The sequence below is a fragment of the Rhinolophus sinicus genome, linkage group LG01 (genome assembly GCF_036562045.2).
Source record: "Rhinolophus sinicus isolate RSC01 linkage group LG01, ASM3656204v1, whole genome shotgun sequence".
In the NCBI taxonomy this organism is placed as follows: domain Eukaryota; kingdom Metazoa; phylum Chordata; class Mammalia; order Chiroptera; family Rhinolophidae; genus Rhinolophus; species Rhinolophus sinicus.
The window spans coordinates 40,472,805-40,494,694 of record NC_133751.1 but is presented as its reverse complement, the minus strand read 5'-3'; the positions used below and the strand labels follow the sequence as shown (position 1 = coordinate 40,494,694).

The 21,890-nt window shown below is 33.2% G+C and overlaps 1 protein-coding gene across 2 annotated transcripts in view; it reads right to left on the bottom strand.

Moving 5' to 3' along the window:
* Window positions 1-21,890, bottom strand: part of NAALADL2 (N-acetylated alpha-linked acidic dipeptidase like 2) — a 1,208,457-nt gene that overhangs the window by 1,109,486 nt on the left and 77,081 nt on the right. The window contains exon 2 of one of the 2 annotated variants that reach the window (XM_074328105.1): window positions 16,799-16,861. The exons of the other annotated variant lie outside the window; for it this stretch is intronic. The gene's annotated coding sequence lies outside the window, so the exon portion shown is untranslated. The remainder of the gene's footprint in view (window positions 1-16,798; window positions 16,862-21,890) is intronic. 2 annotated transcript variants of the gene reach the window in all.

The window sequence follows — 21,890 nt, the reverse complement described above, 5'->3', positions numbered from 1 at the left end:
TAATACGTTAGCGGTAGAGAACTTGAATTTCAGGAGGGTTCCCATCATTCCCAAAACTAATGAAAGGCTCCCGGTGCCTAAACTATTTGTATAGCTAATATAGTTTATATTGAACACCGCTTTTCTTCTAGAGTCTATCATTTTTATATGGGCCAGGAAGAAGGTACTTAAATGACCATTACCCATTAAAAACTCTGAGTGCTTAGCCTCTAAGAAGCTTCCTTGGTTGACAACATTTCACACTGGTCACAACTCATTGCTGTAGGAATCAAGTGCTTCCTATGTGAATCCACTGGAAAAGGAGTTTGTACACTTGTGCTTGGTTTCTCCCAGACATGTCCCCATGCCCCTTTTTCTTTGGCTACAATAGATCATAACCATGACCATATGCTGAGTTTTGTGAGTGCCCCTAATCAGTCATTAAAATGAGGGGTGATATTATGGTCCTCCTAACATAGAGACATTTAGAAAACAAAGAAAAAAAAAAAGGTTCATTTTTTAATGTGCTAGCTCCCCCACCACCCAGTGGTGCAGGCTCCTTCCAGGTTGCTAGCCATGATGTTAGAAATGTTTCTCCATGAGCAAATGTGAAAATTAAGACAAAAATCCATGGCATATTTACTGAAAACCTAATGAAGAAGTACCTCTCAAAGGATTCTTCTACAATGAAAAATGTACAGTGTGGGGGGAAAAAAATCAAGAAAGTGATCACCAGAGTTTAAAAAGATGCTTCATATTTTAACATAGAAATCTTACTTATGATATTAATCAAACACAAGAATAGCATAGCAGGCCCTTGAGATTGAAAAACATTTTTTTCAAGAGATATCAGATGAAATAAAATTCCTGAAAGAAACAGTTAAATTTCTTATACTCACAACAGTAATATTCATGGTGGTCTGACAGTAAAGCTGTATCTTTTTAAAAGTCAATGCACAAAGTTTATGTTGCTTATAAGTCTATGATTTCATGTAGGCCAATGATTAACAAACTTGAGTTTTCATCAGAGGGATAAAAAGGCCAAAACTAAATGTAATTTGTAATTTTTTGAACATCATTATCAATATTTTGACAAAAATATATGTGGCTTCAAAGGTTATCTTTATCATGTAGTTACACTGTTGAAGAAGCAAAATGCATGTCTGTATAAAGCACTATAAACTTTATAATTTCATTCAATTTATGAATCTTTGCTTTTCAAAACAAATACTCTAAAAAACATGAGCTTTACAGATATCATGCTTTCCTTAATAAATATTTCCTTAATATTTATTGAGAAAAAATTACACAATTCTATGTGATTTATTATATAATAAGAAAGACAACTGCCAGATTAGAAAACAGACTAATATTTTGTAAAATTGCCTTTTTTTAATGAAGAGAATATTTTATTTTTACATAAGAGACAGAAAATATTTTTTACAATGAAAAAGAGGAAACAAAAGAAAGAATGTTATCAATTTTTCTAATTATAGTAAATATTCAAATAAGAAATGCTAATACTGAACTGTAAAGAAAAACAATTGTAATGTATACTTGCTAAAATGATGAGAGAAAATTCATCATCAGTCTCCCACAATATTTGACTTTTTTTCATGTAAATATAAAACATAAAAGCAGATAGAAGACTCATTTAGGTGGTAAATCATTCCACTTTGTTCTGTAGGAACTTTAACCTCAACTGCGAGAGATACTCCTTTTCCTGACACCTAAACTAAAATTGCTCACAATTCCTTAATGCAATCACCTATTATATGCTTGTATTATACTAAATGAAAACTTTATTGAACTACAGTCTCCGGATGACAGAGAAGTTTCACTATTAGAATTAAAGTGTGAAGTGAGAGAGACAGAGAAAGAAGTTATGTAGAGAGTCTACTAGGAACCTACAGTAGCTTGGGCTTAAATAAGACAAATAAGGCACTCTCTCTGATTCCTTCTTTGCCTTTCAATCTCTTCCTCAAGAAATCTCCTATTCAACCATATTAATCATAGTAGTCAATCACAGTGTACCTCTATTTCTTAAGAAAGGCAGTATGCTTATTGGTTAAGATAAGCTTTGAAGACATAAGCATACAACTTAGCTTTAAATCCCATCTCTAAGTCTCAGGTTTTTTTATCTGTAAAACAGGATAATGGTTGTAGTTTCTATACCATAGGAGATGTTTCAATAAGATAATGTTATAAAACACTTAGCTGGAATGTGATAAACCATGTGCCTGTAGTCATCTAGCATTCTCATAGCATCAATCTTTGTAGTATTTGAGGAAGGAAGGAAGGAAGGAAGGAAGGAAGGAAGGAAGGAAGGAAGGAAGGAAGGAAGGGAGGATGAGAAAGCTTCAAGGTTCAACAACAGAGTAGATAAATTGTGGTCAAATGTATTCTATAGTATATCTGTTAAATTGCAGCCATTATATTATTTTGTAGGAGAATATTTAATAATATGAAAAGATATTCAAAATATATTTTTAGCTAAAAAGTCAGTTTAGAAAACCATGAAACATTGTATTATTTATTTACAGATAGAGCATAATGGGTAGGCAAAGAATGGCTTTTTCTTTATTTTTTCTTTTGTTTTCTAGAGAAAGTATAAATATTTTAAAAGACATTTGTAAAATATGTGTTAGTTATATACAAGTGCAAAATTTCATGAACTTTGTCAGTACAGATTTTTTTTAAAGTACAGACTTTCTATATTACATGCAAAACATGACATGGAGAACATTATTAGCTAAATTAAAATGATCAAATTTAGCAAACAGTTTTTACTGTATTTAAGGACAGAGAACTACCTAATATTCATATAATAGCAACACTTTTAAATACAAAACAAAAAATCACCCATTACTGGAAAGAATGTACCTGTAAAGCCAGTCTGCTCATTTTCTGAATTAATCACAACAAATGGAAAATGACTGTAATTCCAAACCACATATACTTTTTTTCCCCCCGGAAACAGATGAAAGCAAAGCAAAGGAAAAATGTATCTTCTTCTTAATGCACTACTTAAAGTAGTATGGAGCTAAGTGTCCTGGTTGAAGATAAATACATCAAATTCAAGGATATTATTAAAATTCATTAAACCTAATTTGCACCTAATCATAAGTGCAATAAATTAAGACACAGAATTAAGTTTTCCATTTTCTCAACTTACTGAATACCGAGTTTTTCCATAAAGCATCAATAGATAGTTATATTATCTTGTTTAACTATTTTTCCTTATAGTAAATGCTGGCATATTGTAGAATGCACTCATTAAAGTCCATAATCCCTTTAAAACAATAATGCAGTTTGTCACAGCTTTAGATTCTAAGGGCTCAGGGTCACTTCCAGTTTTCTTCCACATAAACCATTTTAGGAGTTTCGTTAACCAAATGTACAATCTATGTTGTTTTGTTTTGGATTCATCTATGTCCCATCACACTTGACTTATGTTTCCAATTATTATAACACTTGACATATTATACATTCCATTATGATCATTTAAATGTATTTTTGTCTCCCCCTAACCTCAAAAGCTTTAAAATCTATAAAGGCAAGGAACTTGTATTATTTATTTGCATTTCTAACACATCTACTATACACATTAAACTTAGTAAGTGCTGAATAAAATAGAATGTAGATCACTCATACACAACCTGATATATAAAACCGGTACTTGGAGACACAAAAGTAGGCTATTTCCTAAAGACATCAACTTCAGCAAAACTCAATTTCTCAAGACCTCAGTTTCATCGCCTGTAACATATGCATCATAGCTACCCACTCTGTCCCCATGGGGAACTAGGAGAAAACTAAGGCTCCAAACACTTAAGAAACGTATCCAAATGCACATGATGTAGCAGTGGCAAAATATGAACCAAGGACCATGGATGCCAAAGTCTATGTTTTTCGACTATATCATACTTTTAAAATAGAGTTCAGGCATCTCCCACTGAATGTCAGAAATATAGCTCCTGAAAATCAGATGAAAAAGCTAATTGATAGCCTTTTTCCTGTCATATTAAATGAGAAACGCTAGTATTTGTTACACATTAACCCCAACAATAAACTTCATAAACACATTAAAATTCTAAGTAGCAAACGAACACATTAGGATATAAACTACATAAACCCATGTTTCTAGTTCACCAAGCGATTGACATGGTACTTAGCAAACAGTTGATTTGAGCGCAGTAGCAGGGCATCAAGCCACACTCAAGCACATTGCTTAGGTCGACATGCAGCATGTTTGCAGAGAGGCTACACCTGAGTCTCATGTTCTAATAACTAGATGCAGTTCTTTCCAAAACATTTTTTATTAAAAATCATGTGTTAAATTACATTAAATACAAAATTTCCCTATATAAACACCGGCTGAAAAATGAATTTGAGGAATATGTTAAAGTCTACAGCATCTAGGAATCCATTAGCTATGTGACCACACATTAACTTGAGAGACGTTTTCAAGGGAGTACCTTGTATCATACACCAGTGCAAACACTCGGTGTCATTAAATAATACACCTGTAGAAAACTAAATGAACTTATTTCTGTTTAAAGTAAAGGGCAGACTGAAAACTTAGACTGACATTCTGTTAAAAATGAAGTACGCAATGTTGAAAACACATATACGCTATGTAAACTTGTATGATTCAAATCATGGTTTTTATAGGCAATTCATATGTAATAGACAAAAATATAGATAAATAAGCATTTATTTTATCACATATACTTTATTATTTAAAACGTAAAACATGCATTGGGATCCTTTGCTTATATAAGGGAAAAAAGGGAACATCTGCCCCAGAAAGATGAACAACTCAGGAAAATTTCCTTTTAAAACAAAATGTTCAATTGAACACACCGTAAATGTACTTTAAACATTTCTTATATCTCACAATTAAAGACTTAGTTGAATCTCCACCTTTATCCTGGATAACACAGATCAATGGTCAAAAGACAGACTTTCAATAATTTCAAAAAAAGGAGGAAAAATTGTCTTCTTGACAAGAAGAAATATTTTAGCCAATAGAAAATAAGCCAGTGGCTTTAATTTAATCCTTTCCTTTAACTGCATTATAGGATGAAGCCATTCGAAAACTTTTTTTTTTTTTTTTTTGAAAATGTAAACAAAGTAAACGTGGGAGCAGGACCAGAACTTTGAGAAGATCATCAAAAGGGAAAATTGAGTCACATATAGGATTTGGGTCCAGGAGAACCCGAGGTATTGGAGAATTTTGAGGCAGAGCTGGAGCTGCAATGAAGTCACGTGCCACAGCAGCGAGGCGCCTTACTTACTTGCTCTACCTCACTTTGGTGGATGAAAATGCAGAGCTGTCTAAGTCAAATCTAAAATACTGTAAGTTAAAAGCATCCTTCCAAAATTGTAAACTAATAAACATGACAATTAAATACGAATTTAACTAGACCAAACATAAGAATTTTAACCTACCAGTGAAGGTGTCAAAATTAGAAAAATGTGTGTCTTTTACCATGTTTCATAAATGAAGCTGGGCTGAAGATATTCCCTGCCTCTTAACTTAAGCGCTATTTTCATATTGCTGTTTAATAGAAGCAATCTGCCAAAATTTCATTATGTTAATATAAAATACCAGTCAATATGTTTTATAATTCAATTTTTAATAGAGTGAGCAAGGCTGTAGCTCTTGGATACTTAATAAATGTTTGCACAGTGATTATAGAAAAAAAATTAAATCTCTCTTGAATATTCAAGAACACAGTGTTTACTGCCTGTCCTTACATGAATTAACTATTTAATTTGACCAAATTATCTATGTTTTGAATTTTAAAGTACATATGTTTTAAAATATTCGTTCAAAAATTCTGTTATTAAAACTGTGTCCAACAAAGGAACAAGACAAACAAAGAAACAAAAACTCATAGACACAGATAACAGTTTAGTGGTTACCAGAGGGTAAGGAGGGGAGGGGGATGGTAGATGAGGGTAATGGGGATCAAATATATGGTGATGGAAGGAGAACTGACTCTGGGTGGTGAACACACAATGTGACATATAGATGATGTATTACAGAATTGTACACCTGAAATCTATGTAACTTTATTAACCATTGTCACCCCAATAAACTTTAAATAAATAAATAAATAAACATCTATGGGGGAAAACCAAAAAAAAAAAAAAAAACTGTCCACATAACTGGCAATGTTGATTACATAATTTCTATTCTAGGAGAATTCAGAATAGCTGAGATTCCTAAAACTAAGTAATATCCACATTCCCACTCATTTCACTATATTTCAACATCATGCATGCATTCTTATCTCCTAAAGATTTTTACAGCTAGTGTAAAGGGAAGCCAAGTGTTTAAAATTACTGTAATTGGTAATTAAATTACAAAAAATGACTGCCTAGAAAAAATGTCTAAAAGCAAGACCGGTATTAATTACAGGTAATCAGGATGACTTTTCCCCCCTACTTTTTATTCATAAAACCCAGTTATACATCTTTAACTTCTCTAATATATAACATTTGTCACTAGAAAATCTTTAAGAGATGTTTACAAAATATTTCACAAACCAGTTTCAACTGATGGTGAATCACATTTCTAGTTGTACTGTATATAAAAATGTACAATAAATTTAAAATATACATTAGCAACTTAAATAAAGTCTATTTATCACAATCTAGTGATGAGTGTTTAAGACGCAGAAATAAGAGAATGGAGTTAGGACATAAGAAAATAGGCAATGAAGATGACAGGAGCCAGTACCTTTGCCTAAGTTAGGAAATTCTTACTAACAGTGCAGTGCAGTAAGGAGCCCAGTTCTACCCCTTTAGCACTATCCCCAGATGGGAATATGAGGGTAGGAGAGAACCAAAGAACACTCAGCTTCACTTACTCTCAACATCAAAGAGACCAGAGAGAGTTTTTCTGTTTCCCTTTTAAGTGCTTTTAAAGACTTTTCTCATTATTAACTTAACACATAATTATGTTAGAAAATCTGAAAATTATAGAATAGAATCAATGAGACTATTTAAATTGCCTATAATTTAAGAATCTAGAAATAAGTATTATTTGCAGTTTGGTGTATTTTCTTCCAGTCTTTTTTCTATGCATATGTACATGAAGTATAATCTACTTCACACTGCAGTGTGAGAGCAATTTGGCATTTTGCTTTTTCACTTAATATCCCAGTCATGGTGTTATATTATTTTAAGTACCTTTTAAAAACATCATATTTAAGAACTACATAACACTCCATCATATAGCTTCACCATATTTTATTTAAAACTATTCCCATTTCAGGAATTTAAGTTGTTTCTAATTTTACATTTGCACATTTAACAATAAACATTATAATTTTGAAGATTTATTTTTAGTTTTATTTATACTTGTGCTTTCCTTCTTTAGTTGTTTCTAAAAGTATGTCTAGGTCAAAGCTATTAACTTCTTAAAGGCTGTTGATATATATCACCAAATTGCTTTCTCAAAAGATTATAATATTTATATTTGATTCCAGAGTTTATGAAGGTGGTTCCTTTTCTACTTCTAGTTTTATTCAAGAATGTGGTGACATCAGCAAAGTACAAACTGGTGAGGCATTTTTAATTCCTTTCCACTATTCCAACATTTAGTTTAGGTGGTATAAACTGAAAATCTTCAGAGAGCCTTTCAAAATGTATTTACAATTATGCTGTTACCTTTAATCTGCAGTTTAAAGAGTAAGACTATTTTCAAACTTTACCACAATGCCACTTGACTCAGAACTGTAGCTCCAGAAGGAAAAAAATGCAATTAAATGATGGTATCTTAGGAAGAGTGTGAGATTTTGAGTCACTTGGAGCTGAAGGAAAAATAGAGTATCGTACCTAATGAGATGTGTAACCATGAAAAATTACAGAACCTCATCTTGATTCTGTTTCTTCAACACTAAAATTGGAAAATATCTACTTTTCTGGGTTGTTTTGAAACTTACACATCAATATCCTCAGGTATTGAAAATGAAAAAGCTTTCTTATTATCAGCCTGCAGTGTAGCTCACCAGAAAATAAATCCGATACAAGTGTATAGTCATCAGCTTTTAATGTTTCATTCCCAAAATAGGCAGTTAAGAATTATTAAGGATGTGAGGAATGCCTCCAAAAAACACACACAAAAAGGAGTACAACAAACAGAAAAAAGGAGAACCAAGAGAGAAAAGTCTATGCAAGTGAAAAAGACTTCAGCAAAATATAATTAATACAATGTACCATAAATCAAGAACAAGATACCATAAAATATGAAAAATGACAGAATAAAAAAGTCCTAAAGATTAAGAAAATGATCATAGAAGATAAAATCAAGGAAATCATGAGAAACAAAAACAAAAGGGGGGTGAGGGAGGTATGAGAGGGTAAAGGGGAACAAATATATAGTGACGGAAGTAGACTTGACTGTGCAATGAACACGGAATGCAATGTACAGATGATGTATTACCGAACTGTACACTTGAAAGTTATATAATCTTATTAACCAATGTCACCTCAATAAATTTAATAAAATAAAAAAGTGAATACCTAATAAAAATGACTAAATGGATTATAGAACATCCACATATGTAATACTATGAAACCATTAAAAATAATAAAATAGAACTATATAAATTGAAGTGGAAAAAAAAAGAAATGGAAAGTAAGGGGAAAAAAAGTCAGAGAATTAATCCAGCATAGCCAGCATTTTTTAACAATAGCAGTTGCAGAAATAAAGAGCAAAATTAGAAGAAAGTCTCAATAATAATATGACAATAACAATAATGATAATAAGAACTTTACCAAACTGAAAGGTCAGTTTGAAAAGGCACACACATATCCAACAAAGAGATCACAAAGTTTCCTGATGAAAGAAGCACTGACCATTAGAATGGCCTCAGACTTCTCAGCAGAAACCCTACAAGATAATAGAGGCCTCACAATTCTGATAGGAAGCTGCCTATGCTCACCGAAACTATCAATCAAGCATGAGACTGGAATAAAGACATTTCAAGCTTTCAAGGAGTCAAAAAGCTTTCCCAGGAACCTTGTCTTAGAAATCTGTTGGAGACAAAAATGATTTGCAGGTAACATGGATCCTAATAAAAAAGCAGAAAAACTCCAGGATGACAGTTGTAACAGGTCTAGAAACAACAGTTAAAACTGATGTCGGAGGATGAAGGGACACAACAGAAATATCTCCAGGCCAAACATAACGAATGTTTAATATAGCTAATAGATTACTTTATGAAATTTATCTGAACCCATTCCCTTCCTTATTCCCAATCTTTCTTTCTCCCCATCAAGCTCAAGAGAAGTTTATTTTGTTGCTATTTCAGAAGAACACTTTTCCGAAGTTCTTGTGGGTTCTTGGGTATGTTTTTCATTTCCTTAGGTGAAGACTAAGTTCTTTCCTTGGGCATCTGTCTGTCTTTAATGATAAAGGCATGAAAGGCCACACTTTTTTTTAGAACGACAACAAAATTATTTTAAATTGTTATTGATAGCCATTTTATAGATATGTTCATAGAACATTTGGGAACCAATAGGAACAGATGTAAAGAAAACTAAGCAAACATAAAAGGAAAGTGTTCATTGCAGGAAAAATGTTTAAGAATATATGAAAAAGAAACATTATAATGCATGTCTTAGTTTAGAAGTAAACAATATTCACTTAGTTATTATAAATGTAAAAACCATTAATTTCATGAACTGTGATACAACATAGTATTAAAATTAAGGGAGGATATTTGGAACGGCTGAGTTTGAGATCTTAGAAAAATCAATTCTCAACAAGAACAACAAAAGTCAATGGATAATATCAACAATTTATAAATTAATACAGAACTATAAAAGCATAGAACTATCAGTAGAAAAAATAGAACAGTTGAAAATGGTTGTTTCTTGGGAGCAGCATTGGGGAGATATATTAGAAGGTTGTTTTGTTTTCAGTTTAAGAGTATCTAATTTTTAAACTACATTTAGATAATACTTATATAAAATTATGAGGAATTATTAAAAATAATTAAATAAAACCCACACTAAAATTTTGCTCTTTTAGACAGGAAAGTGGAAAGGAGAAGACAGAGTAAAAGGGCCAAGGGAAGTAGAGGGAGAGGGGAAGGAAGAAGGAGCAGCAAAAGAGAAACTATGGAGAAAGTAGGCTATGAAACATCTTAGAAAGCAAATTTCAAATATGTTTCTTATTAAACATAAAAGAGGTAATCAAAATAATTTCACCTGATTGCTAATTACTATGTCTGGAATGTGTTCAATTTGTAAATAAGAAGTATCAGTAAAATATAGCTTAATTACTTACACTATATTTCTTTATTCACTTCTCATCACCACCTAATTCAGCCACTCCTCTCGTGCGTTGATAGATGTCCACAAAATTCCCTCCCAGCCAACCACGCTGCCTCTAATCCCAGCTCAGGTTCATTCTGCAGAAGACACTCCCGGCTCAAGAACTTAAAGCTGTCCATTGCCTGGGTTTACAGTACTCTTTGAAGGCCTTGAAGGCCTTGACTATACTTCTCTTCATAGCCAATAACTTCCCAGGACAAATCCTCTGTTCTAGTCACTGTTGTCTGCTTCTTGCATTGCCATTCTCCCTGGCATTGCCTGCTAAACTACTGCTTTTATGGCTCATGCCGTTTGGTCACCCCAGAAAAAAAAAAAAAAAGGAAGATTTCTATTTACGTCTCTCATCTACCCAAACTCTCCTCATCTGTCCAAGTCCAGCTCAAGCCATATCATCTAAAATGTCTTCTCTGAAATTCCACAGCGCACAGATTTAACCTTTCTCTAATAATTCTCACTAATGCTGTCTACACCTCATAATTAGCATCTACTTAAACATGTTCCTACTCCCTAATTCTGTATTATTGTTTCACTGCCTATTTTGTTGTCCTATAATTGTAAACCATTCTGTAGCAGGAAACATACTGAACACCTTATTCCACAATAACCAAAATCATAAATGGATCCCACTGCTTCTTGATTGTTTTAAAAAATATTTAATATTTTTCATGTGCCTTTTCATGTATGTGCCACAAACTCAGGACATGCGGAATGTTTCACTTTAAACTACTTTAAATTAACTAAATAAACATTGTACTTTTACAGCTGTCAAATCCTTTGACAATTAACCTTCATGTTAGTTAACTGCCTTTTATCTTTCTGACATGAATCTGTGTTTTAGCACATATCAAGGTGTGTTGTCACATATCCCAATTTCCTAACTTAGAATAAATTAGTATGTAAAAATTTTACAAAAGATCATTCAGATATATGATGATCAAAAATAATCTCTTACCAGGATTCTTTACTAAGTTCTCTTTGTAATTTTTATCTTACTTCAATCCCAATTAAAATTAGATGGGTTTAAAATTAAATGAAATGTGCAATGTGGCATAATAGGTATTGAGAGGAAGGAGTTTCTGAAAAGTTTTCTTTGAAATTCATATTACCTGAATTTTAATATTTTAGGAATAAATATCTAGTAAGAGTTTGGAAATAAAGACGAGTAATATGGTAAGAGAAAGAAATATGAGAAAAGTGTTGTTTCTACTGTATGCAAAACCTTTCTTCTATAGGACAAATATATCGCAAAGAAAAACTGCATTATTCCAGTTTTGAGAGATGTTTTATTTTAACTCTCCCCTTTCATCTCCATATGGCAGAAGATACATAGATGGGCAGCAACTACTAAGAGAAGACAATTTTATCAAATTTTCTATAGAAAAATTCAAAATAAGTATCATGATGAAAACCCACATGTAAATTCCCTAGTCTCCAGGCAACAAGTTGTCATGAATCACACTGTATTGCTGGGAAAAGTCTTTGTCTTAACGTAAAAGAACTGCTTTTGTCTCAGTTCCAGGAAATTGCACAGCTATATTAAAGAAAAAGAAAAGCCAAATTGGGCATTTTAACATCAACAGACATTCAACAAACAGTAATGGAATGGAGATTTACACCCCTTTGTCAAGACAATTAAAAACAATTAAAGTTGTCCCTGTCAACAAGCCAGCTTCTAATATTGTGTGTAAAATTAATACTACGTAGGTCTTCCTGCTGGTAGTTTACTTGCCTACCTTAGCTTTCAGAGGACACTGTTTGATTTTATCCCATTTTCTCTGCAAGTTTTTTAACAGTTGTCTTTGGTAACTTAAGGAGAAAATTTGGCAGAATTTGTTGAAATGTACATTAAGCCTGCCTGCCAAGGTAATGGTTTAGAACAGGTGCTGTCAGAGTCAGATGGTGGGAGCAAAAGAAGGAAACCAACAGATTGAATGAGTGTAGGAAATGACACCAAAACAAGGTAATCTGCTCCTCATACTGTCACCACCACCTGGCCCAGCTAGAAGCTATCCCTCCATCACTGGTCCAGTTTACAGTTGTTTATCCATTCTACTGCAGACTTGGCTATATCTTCTCCCTACCCCACCCCTCCTTTTTTCTCTCTTACTAAAGAAGTGCTATTTTGTGGACTTTTGACTCACTTCCCTAAGGAAATAATCATGTCTATCTTATTTATTAGAAATTTCTACTTGTCGTTATATGATAAGGTGTTATGAATTTGAATTGAGGGCTGATTTCTTTAGGCTCTTTTTTACATTAAGGAAAGAAATCAAATTTTTATTTTACTTATTAGAAATTCTTACTTGCAGTTAAAGACAAAGGGTGATGTTTTTTACTAAAAACACATTTTGGCGGGATTCTGAGGACATTCAGAATGCCTCTGGGATTAAATTTTGATCTCTTCATTTGTTAGTATTGTCACCTTAGGCAAAAAGAACAGGGCTGCAGAAGAGAAGGGGAGGAAGTGAAGGAGGAGGTAAAGGGAGAGAAAGAAGTGAGGATATGAGATCATCCTTAAGAAAAAGTGCTGCTATCAGACCAGCCAGAACTAGATTTCAGTGGCCAAGAGAAGATCCAGGACACCATCTTGCCCCTAGAAACGAATTTAGCTAATTATAATGGATTATAATATTATTAGCATTGTGGTTAGGTAAAATCTCCAACCCCTGTGCCACCATGACAGTTCCAAGGGAGCCAAATAAGGACAAAAATCCCTCCTCGCAATGGGAAGGAGTGGTCAGGGAGAACCCGCCTAGCAACGCCTGTAACACCACCCCTAAGCCACCCCTAAGTCTTGAATATTTCACGCCTTCATTTACAGTGAAATAGATTCCCAAGTCTCTTTGTTCTTTGGGGCTGCTGCTCTTCTCTGGGCCGCCTGCTCTCACTTTCTTGAGAGTGTACTGACTGTCCTTTTTTACTCCCTACCACATGCTTGGCTTATTCTGTGTGTCCTTGATTTCTGCCCTGTGGTGTACACCAAGAACCTCTTTTCCAGCAGCAGTATGTTTCACCTGGACCAACTTTAGACTAGAGGCAGGGCTGCCAAACTGAGATCAGATACCAAGAGTTAATTTAGATCAACTGTTGAACTTGGATGTAGGAGTAAGAAAGTTCTTACTAAAAGATCTTAAAGTGAAATCCTTCTTATACTCAGTGTGACTGTTATGGAACACTAAGCACTCAATTGAGGGGAGGAAAAATATATATATTTTTGCCCTCTACCCATCTTAAATTCATTGACTGGGATCTGGTAAATTAGACTGACAAAAACATAGATCAACAAGAGAAAACACAGAAATTCATTAACATGGCATTGGGCTAATACACATGGGTGCACACAGAGATGAGTAGCTCAAAGGGTGATTAGAACCTGGGGTCTATATACCTCACATACTATGGGGAGAAAGAACAGGGAGAAATGGCAATTATGGAAAAGCAAGTAACTTTATGGAAAGATGAAAGGGCCCTTAGGACAATAGGTGGGGGATCCAGAGTCCTGTGATAATGTCTGTTTGGGTGTGGTGAGATTGGAGTTGCTACCCAGAGGGAATTTAATGACTTCCGGGTTCTTTTGGGAGGCTCCCCTTTTAAGCAGATAAAACAAATCCCTTTAGCTCAAAGAATTCCTATGCCAGAGAGGTGGGGGTGGCATATCCTGATCCCCTCAGAACACTCCCAGTTCTTGTTTCTGCCTCTTTTCTACTCTTTCATTAGGCTTTGTTTTGATTTTGTTCTTAACCTAAATTTTGATGGATAGAAAGCCAGATAAGTGTCTATTATTACAAAACACCAGCATTTCTTTGAAAACTGAATGCTTTTCTCTTTTCAAAATGTTAACATTACCCTGTAGACAACAGGGCAATGATTGGTCAGTTACTCTAAGGTAGGTAGATTCTGTATGTAACTTGGCATCTTTGTTCATATTTGCTTTACGCTTAAATATTCTACGTAGTTAGATTTTACATTTATATATACATATATATGTAGATATATATTTTTATGTATATATCTACATATCTATATCTATCTATCTATCTATCTATCTATCTATATATATATATATATATATATTTTTTTTTTTTTTTTTTCATTTTGGAAAAAAATATGTCAAATATCCTATCAAAATTATTGGGTTTATTTGAAACTACCAGTTTGTGTCTCTTTATCCTCAGGCCATTAAAAGACATGAGAGCTGCTATGCTCTGTGCAGTCTTGGAAGACTCTTGACCGTCTTCCAGAACTTCATGTGGTCAAACCAAAAAAGTTTCACAGAAATGCTCCACTGATTTTGAGGACACTATGGCTGCAAAATGACCATAAGAAACACATTTTAAAGGAATAACCTCAGAAAGGCCAGTCAAAAGAAAATCTCTGGAATGGAGAACTTCACAATGGTAAGAAATACAAAGTCTACTTTTATAACTGAACCCAAAGTGTCCACACTATAGAATGATATATACTATTAAAGTAAAGTAATGTTGTGATTTGTGAATCACATATTTTTAAAGGCTCCTCATTATTTTTCTAACAAAACAAGTGAAATTTATCTTCTTGATACATCATGTTACAATATGTGATTAATTTAATTATTGGTATCATTTCATCTCATTACAAAACAAAGCTTTTATACTGAGTTTTGACTATATATTTTCTAGAGTTACAATAAATAAATAAAATTCAGTATTTTGGCTATTTCTTCTTGTTGTTAAAAAGTTATGTTCTTCACTTATTCTTAGCTTCCTCCAAACCATTTTTAAGTTGTTTAAAGAGAATTTATTGACATATAATTATTTATTTTTCAATTGACACATTATTTTAAAAATTGTATTTCATAGTGATTTTATTTTTAATGAAGCCTCTTATTATGAATCTAAAAGTCAAATGGAAATGTGAAAAAGAATTTCACCATTTTTGACAACTGACCAGGGAAAGAAACATATATGGCCATAAGCCTATCTTGTGTCTACCTATCCACTTTCCAGATGTTTATATTCAACTCTGTCATCCCACACTATCAATACTGATAGACTGCTCTGTGCAAAATATTGATACAGAGCCTCAGAAAACAAGGTGAATTAGCCCAGTCCCTTACTCACAAAGACCTTACATTCTAGGGAATATATTCTATTTATATAGGTGAGAAGGAGGAAGAATGGCCCACCTTCCTGGTTATTATATATAGTAAGCTGGCACTGTGAGAATTTGACCAGCCAGATTGGAAGACAATGTCCAACATCAGGTGACGTCTTTCCAGTTTAACTGCCACTGTTCACAATTATATCTGAATTCCTAAATATGAGAACATTCATGATCTGCCCCTTCCTTAATTCTTTAGACATCACTCCCTATCGTAAGCACTGTATTTTAGAAATCACAAAATACTTTGTAACCAATTATTCTTCCACTTCCTATTACCACATCACTCCCTGAGCATCCAAGCATAGCCTGGCTCAGGTGATCACCCATGCTTATGGCTATTGTTTTCACTAATCACATAGGTTGTCCTTGCTTATTTTTTTGACTGACTCCCACTATACTGTAAGCTCTTGAGAAACAGATATATATTCTTCACCATGAAGCTATCAATGTAAAGTAGCTGGTACTTAATCAGTACTCAATAAATATTTGATGAATGAATGAATGAGAGAATTACTTCAACTTCTATTTTCCAAGAGAAACAGAATATTGCTCATTGGTCCATTCCATGATCTTTCAAGTAGAAAGCTACATAATTTCAAATGATAGCATGACCTATAACTAATTATACTGATTAAAATCTCTTAAAATATAATTATATGAAGATTTACTTTCCTTTAATTTAATATCCATAATAAAAAATAAAAATAGTGTTAGCAATTTCTAATTAGTTGTTTTTTTCAAATCCATATTAACTTAGGATTCAAGTACCACTGTGATACGTTTTTATAAGCTAATTCAAATAATTGCTTAGCACAGTATATGGCTCAGAATAAGATCTCAATAATGTTGGCATGACAGCAGTAGTGCTGGTGGACTGATTTAGGGATGGCAATAATGAATGTGTATCACTGATGTTTTATATAAATTAATGACAGACGTACGTATCAAGATAAAATCATTTTTAAAAGAGTAATAAAATTTAGATACCTATTGAGTTCTTTCAAAATATAGGAAAAGCATATACAGGTATCTTTTTACAAGTAACACTGTCATTAGCTTTATTGTTAGATTAAACATGATGATAATAAACCATTGTATAGGGGTAAAGAATGTGAAATATAATTGTATAATTTTATAATGTTTTATAACATATGAAAAAATTTTCTCCAACGTCCAAAAATGTAAGTAAACAATACCAACATCTGAATGCTTTTTGAAAAAATATCAGTTACACAAAGATAGAAGGAAAAGGGTTTTTATATTCTCAAACCGCTAAATGGTTTTACAAATATTTATAAAAGGTCACCAATAGAGGGCTTACCTGGGGTCAAATAAAAGAGTCCCTAAACCATCAAAAGCTATTTCCAGCGTCCAGCTGGGAGATCTAAAACAGAGAGTAAAGAAGACAGTTTGTGACAAAGCTGACACACAGTATTCTGGAAGGAGTGAAATCAATTGTGACATTTTTCATTTATTTGTAAATGCCTCTTTGGCACTACACTCACTCAAAACGACAGTTGCCTCTTACAGAATAGGGGAGGTGATGGTAAAATAGAGGAATCCTGACAGTTGCTTTAATGAGATTTTGCATTAGGGCTACTCTAACACTTTCCCCGAACAAGAAGCTTGCCCTTCATTTTCAATCTCATAACTGAGTAATTTAAAAATGTTATCTCTATGAAAAACTAAACCAGCCAGTCCTTAATAGCTATCGCCCAGTTTATTTTCCTCTTAACTTTCAATTAGAAGAAAACATTCTAAAGCAGATATCTAAATAAATGTCAGCCATACAGACCAATTACCTTTTTTTACTAAAAGAGTACTGTTTTTATTAAAAAACAGCAATATCTCATAGTGTGACTGAACAACTCAAGACACACTCTCCAGTAGCTCAGCATTTGTACGACAATATCAGGAAATACAATTTAAGCTAATCTTAAATGGCTTTAATTTTTTATATATTGAGTTCCCAAGGAAAAGGAAAGTTTCTGCAAGGTAAAGTTTCACTAGTCTTTGTAATTTGACCAATTCCAAATTAAGCAGTCCAAAGATTCCTCTTCATTAATTCAGTCAATTGTTCTTTGATCATATGTTAAGTGCTGGCTGCAGTAAACCCACTTCTGAAATATATATATAATGTGCAGGGAAAATACAATTCAATGCAGGCCCAGACCAATAGCTATCACCTATCAGTCATAGTTGTTTGCTAAACTGGTAAACTGCATAAAATAAAATCATTGTGCATGGCAAAATAAAAAGAACACACATTTTGGCATTATATATGTCAATGCAATCATAGTATTATGGGTTCAAATTCTAGATCCTGGTATAATGAACTAATTAAGAGACTTCGGTAACGCCAAGAAATCCTCTAGGTTCCAATTTCCTTATCCATAATGTACAGTTAGTAATGTGTGCTGCATGTATTTGGGGTAGCAATCAAATAAAAGTCTGGGCATTCATCTAGAGCTCCAAGTTCCATTTCTGGCATCATTTCCATCCTGCAAAAGATGGAGCTTCTTAAGTCATGGTAATGGATCTACACACTCTAAAAAGTTGTAGATGTTCGTGTCTCTCTTCAATCCTCTTCATCCAAAGACACAGACTTGGCATCATCTCTGCACCCCCAACAGTCTGAATAGGTTGAATAAATGGCTGGTGCATTGAAGTAAATTATAAATGAAGTATCAATTGCTTACTCTACTTCTATTTATGCTATAACTATCCTTGGATAATGATTTTGTCTACATTTTGGAGCACTGAAATATAACCATTAGGGTCACGTATTTTATTTCTGAAGTATAAACATTGGTTTAAAAAGTTCTGCAAATTTTAAGAGGAATTTAGTATTTTAAGTTTATTTCTGGATGCAAGCCATTATTTCTTGTGAATCCCATTTCATTCATAGATGCATGTGAGATGTCTTAGGATCCACTGGTATTTCAAATGTAAATATTAAGGAAAGTTGCATTACAATGCAGACGGGTAATTCTGACCCCAGCAGAGCAATAATGATTAACAATACACTCTAGAGTATAATTTTAAGAGTATCACTCATAAAATCCATGTTTCAAAGGTTACAAAAACAGAATCAAGTTTACCAGAAAGCAAATAAATCACCTTGCCTTGGGGTTTCTTCTTTCTTCTCTGATCTTTAAATAATCAGCATCATCTCCCCAGAGCAGGTAAACTATACTTATATGCAAATGAACTACAGGAAGTTCTGAATTCCTTACAGAAAATGAACTCTCACTGGATTCTGCTCCTAATAAATTCTACTCCCAGTGGTCATTCATATTTACTTTTAAAAAGAGAAAGGAGACTAGGGAGGTGGCCTTTATATGGATTTTATTTGCTGATGATAATTATGATGCACAATACCTCGTATAAGATTACATGGGTTAGACGGTAACCCCACTATATCACTCTTGGGCTGATGAGAGCTCTATTTGAGTGTTGACCTCAATTCTGGACTCCAAACTAACGGAGGATTTAAAGAATCCAAAAATATATGCAGAGAGTCATGAAAATAATGACTAAAAAGAACTAAATGAGCAAAAGTGAAAGAAAACGTAATGAAAATTGGTGAAAAATGCTGAGAAGAAACACACCATGTATATAAAAACAAGGCAAAATAAATTTAAAAATCAATAAATAGGATTATTTTTAATGATGCTAATGGAAACTAACTAGATTATGTTCATGATAGCTTGTTTTAATGCTTTTTCATACCCACAATTTTATGCCTTTTTTCCAAGTCATATGAACTATATAAATTAATGTGCTTTTCTTATCTCAAAAAATTGTTTCCACAAATTAAGAGTTTCACAAAATAATGTGATCATATAAGAGATGAATCAGTTGTTCCATTCAATATTTTAATACTCACATTTCCTATTTTCTACATTTGAAGTATTTTATATTTTTATAAGGATATTCCTGTAATGCTAAGTATGCTACGGGAGTTTATTGTCTAAAAGAAAAGAAAAAGAAAGACTAATACATATGAAACAGTAGCCATTTTTAATCAATACTATTCATGTTCATAGTGAAATATTACGGGGAGAGATAATCTTCCCTGTAGAAAAAGCATGAAACATTAAGTTTAAATAAGTGCACATGTGTGTATTTAGCTCTGTTTACTTCAGCGTTGGCAAAGTTTTTTTCTGTAAATGTCTGGATAGTACATGTTTTTGGCTTTTCTGTTTATGTGGTCTCTTTTGCAACTATTCAGCTTTGCTGTTGCAATGTGAAGCAGCCATAGACAATATGTAAACAAATGAGTGTGTTTATGTGTGTTCTGATAGAACTTTATTTATACAAATAAATAGATGTGATCTTGGGTAACATAATTTAACAATCCCCAAGCCAGTATATCATTTTGAGAAGTAATGGATCCCATTTTCAATAGGAAATAGAAAGCAAGGAAAGGACTAAGGTCAGGTGGAATTTCTGTAGATACACCCTGAAATCCCAGAACATCAGAAACTCTTATTTTTGAACATAATTTCAAGAAAATGTAATGGATGTTTTTTATTGGCTATTGTTTTATACTATCCATGCAAATTGCTCTCTCCATTGGGACAAATTCTTTCAAACCTGCTAACTAGGCAAAGTTCTTTCTAAGTTTGCTGTTATTGAATTTCCTTGGCAATTGAGATAGCTTTGACAAAATGATATCATTATGACTTTGGTAATGATAAACTTAATTACATTTTAAAAATAAAAGACCTATTTCTATCATTCAGATGTGCCTTAATTTTTTATTTCTTCCTAGAAATCCAAATATTTCACTACATCAGACAGTAGAACAGAACAAAATTATCACAAGTAACCCTGAGCATCACGACAACTTCCTGGTCTACTGGCACAGCCAGTATGCCCTACACTCAGTCTGGAAAGACACTGGCAAAGAGGATGATGAAGCAAGAGCTGGAGGTTAAATGCCATGAAGTACAAGCCAAAAGGGGTACATGGAGAGAGACGGAAGCTCCGGAGGCTTATAACTGAGGATCCAAAAGTCATTTATTCAACAAATGCTACAAGTCAGTAAGCCATATAGAGATGGCAAACACATTTATTTCAGGAGATGGAATCAAATCAAGCTGTTTAAATCCTAGTTCCACTACTTAGTAAATAACTGTTTTGATTACTTACTTAAAATTTGTGAAACTCATACTACTCTTATATAAGATAAGGATAACCAACAGGGTTGGTTTTCAGTGATGTTCTGAGGATTAAATGAGCTCATGTGGGCCAGATAAATAGTCGGTGCCCCAAATGGTAGCTATTATTATTCTTCAGGATTTTGTTTGTTTATTGTTAATTACAGAAGTGGCAAATAGTTGCTATGCTAAAAAGTTAAGTGATGCCAAATTTCAGGATAAAAAGTTAAAAATTTGTCAGATTATTTGAATGCCTTATGTATATAACTATGGGCTTCTCAAAATTTACTGATTATCATGTGCTGAAAACCTCATTTGAAAAATAAATGAATTGTGATTTGTCATCAAAATAAACTCTCTAGGAGACTGATTTTTTTTTTTTTTCACTTTCATCAAATGACATTATATGCATACAACTTTTAAGACAATTACATTCACAGAGTTCCCTACCTTGCCTGTGGCTACAGTATGCTTTGACAATCCCTTCAGCCCTTGGCAAGCCTTACAGGGTTGGGGATGAAAGGCTGAACACCTCCTCTCACTCCATTCTGCTTAACAGTTTAAAGCAATTTCTTTCACCCATTTTCCCCACTGTGCCTTAGAAATATCTTATTGCTGTCCTAGTATGCTTCAATACACAGACAGAAAAGAATTCTATCACTGAATGCATCGGATATATTCATCATTAAATGAGGAGGTAGTAACAATCATATATTAATGTAGCTAAATCACACCCCAAATTTTTAACATATGACAATATTAATTATGTAACAATGGGTACAATCATAAAGAAGCAGATCAGACTACAAGGAGTTTTTGTTAATTCAAAAGACAAGAAAAAAAAAAAATACAGAAACACATAGGTCTGAGCCAAAAAGGAAGAAACAAAGAAAACAACCCACTCATAGAAATAGATTTTTTTTTTGTAATTTTATTTTAAGAGAATTGTCTAAGTAGACATTTTTCTGAATGTCTGAATAGGCATTTTCCAAAGAAAATATACCAAAGTCCATTGGGTACATGAAGGAATGCCCAACATCACTAATCATTAGGGAAATGCAAATCAATACCATAATGAGTTATCATTTGTTACAATGGCTATTATCAAAAAGACAAGAGATAACAAGTGTTGGTGAGGATGTAGTGAAAGGGGAAGCCTTGTGCCCCGTTGGTTGATGAGGATGTAAATCGGTGCAGCCACTATGCAAAACAGTACGGAGGTTCTACAAAAATTAGAAACAGAACTAC